The sequence below is a fragment of the Pinus tabuliformis genome, chromosome 9 (assembly GCF_031772625.1).
Source record: "Pinus tabuliformis cultivar Carrire ecotype Pingquan chromosome 9, CPIR1, whole genome shotgun sequence".
Classification (NCBI taxonomy): domain Eukaryota; kingdom Viridiplantae; phylum Streptophyta; class Pinopsida; order Pinales; family Pinaceae; genus Pinus; species Pinus tabuliformis.
Window position 1 is genome coordinate 339,726,292 of NC_142307.1, and position 4,414 is coordinate 339,730,705.

A 4,414-nucleotide genomic window follows, 5' to 3' on the forward strand; every position below is an offset into this window, starting at 1 on the left:
ATCGACCTTGTATGAAGTTCCACCTGTCACTTTTCTAACCTTCGCATCTGAAAAATATGCACATAAAACTAAAGTCCATCCTCTTTCTGTAACTTCTTACGAAATCTTAAACTGATGCTCAGCGAAAAAGTTATGACGATTTTCCCAAGGTCACCTGTTTAAGATGTAATTTAGGAGTCTGCAAAAGCCCTAAATTCCTTGGATCATATATCCGTAAATATTGCGAGACAAGATCTGATATTCGGACCCGAGGTTATATTTGTACCTGAGGTTAAGACTGCTTTCTTCTCAAATGGGTTATTTTTTTAGCTCCTAAAACTTCGTAGCGAACAATTTATAGCGAAACTTCCACAATGTCATGTTTTAGATGAAATTCTGGAGCTTTCAAAAACCCTAACTTCCTCAGATCATGTCTTCGAAAATAAAGAGAGGCAAGATCTGAAATTTGTACCCAAGCTTCACTAAGATTTCAGTTCAAATGGGTTTTAATTTCAGAGTCTGAACCTTCATAGAACAAATATTATAGTGAAACTTTCATGATGACCTATTTGATATGAAATTCTGGATCTTGCAAAAACCCTAACTTCCTTAGATCATATCTCTGAAAATATAGCGAGACAAGATATCAAATTTGGACGCATGGTTCAGACCGATTTCTTCTCAAATGGCTTTTTTTTTAGCTTCTAAAACTTGGTAGAAAAAAATTTATAGTGAAAATGCCACGATGACCTGTTTGGAGCAACGAAACCCTAGAATCCATAGCTCTGATACCAAATGTTATGAAACCATCTCACAAAAAGATAGAAAAGATAGATGAACACCTTAGAAATAAACCGCTTTGAGGGGGCAACCTCCTTTACATTACACAAATGAACAATTATTGGATGATACAAATGACAAGACCTCCTTTCTATATATAGGAGTCTAAGGGGTCATAATATAATTAGAGCTGACATAAAAATAATAATGTAAGGGTACCCTGATCGGGGTGGAGAAAGGTGAACTGCATAAGGTTATGATGGGGTGCAGTACATGGCAGCATACGCCTCACCTCAGGGTAATCATATTAAGGTCTGTAGCGACGACATGCGAAGGAGATCGAAAACCAAGGCAAGGAACCGGTAGAAATATGGAAATGATAGGGGAGAATAATGACGGCGATCAGTTGGTGAAGCAAAGGGTAGGTGGCGGCATATCTATAAGAGCAGGGGAAGATAGCGAGACAGACAAGGTGAAGACTAGAAAGGTGGCGCAGAGTGAAGCAGTTTGGCAAAGAGACCTTGGGTATCGGCTCAGAAGAAGGCAAGAAGTTATGGCGGAGGGAGGTAGGAAGGAAAGGTTGTACAGGGATGGAGAGGTGAGGAACATACGGAGGGAGCAGGAGCGAACGGAGGAAGAAGAAGGAAATTGCAGGGAAGGGGAAATGGAGACCGGGAAGGAAGAGTGCATGGCGAAGGTGACTTTCGAGGTGGGGCAGAGTAGCAGGGGGAGCAATAGGGGCAGACCGTCTAGAAGAGGAAAGGGCAGAAGGCGCAGGGGGCGAGGGAGAATGAGGCAAGCGGACCGTTACAAAACTGAGACACTGGTTTCTAACCAACAGAAAAGAGGACGTAGGTCCACTGAGCAGATTGCTCAGGAAGCAGAGAGAGCTTACACCAAAGGAACCAATGAGGAGATTAGAAATATTATATATGCTTTGGAAGATAAAGTCCTAGAGGAGGCTTCTGATCCAGAAATGGAGGAATGGAGCATTCTCCTTCCAGACCCTAGGAATACAAGAGGGCACCTTTCACTATATAAGTAAGCATTGCACATGTACTGGGTGGTGAAACACCTGTTAGCTAAAGCCATGGAGCGGGTCGCCGAAGAGATGACAGAGATAGCTCAAGGTCTACCGAATTTGAAAAGGGAGATGAATAATCTACAGCTCATGATCTGGAAATAGGATAGCAAAATGGAGGAAATCCGCGGCATGCTGAAGAAGATAACCACTGCGCAGCATGAGGAGGAAATCAAGCAAGAATTCATGGTAGATTAACTGTTTTGCTCTGTTCTCATTTGATTTCTCTTCTAGGCATAAGAGAATCAGCTTTTGTGAGCAAGTCTTTTGAACTGTAATCGCTGATAGGTATATAGATATAGTAAGTAGATAGGGTGTTGCCCTGGTTTTAAACATTTTGATGCACCAGCTAATTTGACAAGTTGATAACCTCAGACTCTTGGTGACCAACAGACCCGATTTCCCTCCGGGGCGGGTTGAGGTCACCAGCGATTGTATATTTTTGTGGTTGTATATAATAGAAAAAAACACACCGTAGCTTACAAAAAAAATAAAAAAATAATGTAAGGGCACAATAATAACAATAGTGGTCTTCTATGGGGCACAACAATAACAATATGGAGACTAGATGGGCACAACAATATAATAAGGGGGTTTTACTTATAACAATAAGAGATTATACTAGCAGTATAGGGACCTAACATAGTTCTTCCTTCACTAAGAGATTCCAATAAAGTTCGTTGTGAGATCACCTCCTAACCCACTTCTGGTTCAGTGATTAGTTCTTCCTTCCCGATAGCAAGTTATTCCTTTGAGATTCTGGTTGATGTTGCTTGTCCTTGGCAGTTCTTTCGTACACTTTCTCATTGATTCAAAAATACATTTTATGGGGCTGGTTGTGATGCCTTAGACATGACTGTGCATGGGAATTAAATTATAACTATGAAGGTTCAACATTGAAATTGAACAAAAGAGAAAATTTGAGTCTTCAAAAAAGAGAAAAACAAAGGAGCTATTGGAAAGGCCAATGCCTTGGATTCATTGATATTATTTCATGTCGTCTTGTGAAACAGAAGCAAAAACTATTTAGCATGAAAAAAAAGAAACTTACTAAGAAAGATAGAGGAACAGATTATCCATACAGTTTGGGATGTGGCTCCAAATAAAGAAATGATATGTTTAAGATTAGAGCTACCAGTAACTAGTGCATTTAAAGATTCAAACACAATTGTTTTGAGGGATGGACATTAGTGTGATGTTGCTTGATTTGGTAAGGCAAAATAGATGATAGAACTGACTCCAGGGAGCTTGCCTCAGAGAAATTGGAAGAAGAAACTTCGTCAAGCATATGCATTCACTGATATTTCTAATAAGGTGTATGTACCATGTTGTTGACTAAACAAGTATTTCCTTGAGAGGAAAACAAGAAAATAGTGGGAAGAAAGAAAATAATTAAAAGAAAGAGGGCATGAAGAATACACCATAAGAAACAAATACATAGGAGGGATATTGACTCGACGGAACTATACCTTTATAATAATAATATAGTGTATTGAACATGCATGATAAAAAATGGAGCTACAATGGGGAGTGCCTACAAGATCTTTCTAGACAGACAAAATCTTCTTGCAGCCTGCATGGACAAAATCAAGCAAAGTCAAGTAAACCACATTAACAAATTCCAAATTCCAGGTATGTAATTCCAACAACCAAAATATTTTCATTCTTTTTCATATGGTAAGGTTTCTCATTTACATAGGATTTAATCCTACAACACCATTATTTTCATTCTGTCATACGGTAAGGACTATCACTAACGTAGAAGTTACTATAAACATACAAGAAATGCAAACAAAGTTACTGCAAACAGGGGAGAAATATACGAGAGCATTCGTGTCTTACAGGAATACCTTAACTTGAGGGCCTGGTCAATTTTTTCTCCACCATATATGTGATACAACATATTTCTATGTGTGCTTCCTTATTCCTTCCTTTACACCACCTGAAGCACCCACGAAGAACATAGACAAGATTCTAGGCCTGGAATAGAAAACATAAATATGCGCAAAGCTAGATGTCAGTGGTCACCCTCAGTCAAATGTCACTAGTGAGCAACTATCACTAATCACCAACAACCAGATGTCACGAAAGGCAATGAGGAGTTACTTGGTAATCCTAGCAAGTAATTCCAGTCTCAGTGATTTGAGCAAGCCATAACGATTGAAGCGGTGAATGACTAATAGATCTGATCCATATCACTACTAAACTATAAAGGATGGCTTCTATAAGCATGTGCTTACTTTGCTTTATAATTTAAATAACCAAAATGCAGTACCGTCAACTAATGCTAGCATTAGTTTATGGTTGTGAAATATTAATCATACATACGAGATAATATCCATGCTTATGGCCTCCTCACGTCAGGAAGAGGCCAAATAAGATGGCTAAAAATTCTATTGTTCCTTAGAAATAAGATGGCGAAAAGGCTTAGGGAAGACGACGAAAAACATAGGTACTTGTCTCAACGACTAATGTTAACTAGACCATTTCAATTACTATAGTCCCGTGTCTGATGGCAGGGACTAAAAAGAACACCACTTTCTACCTGACATGTTGATTTATAAATTCTGCAAT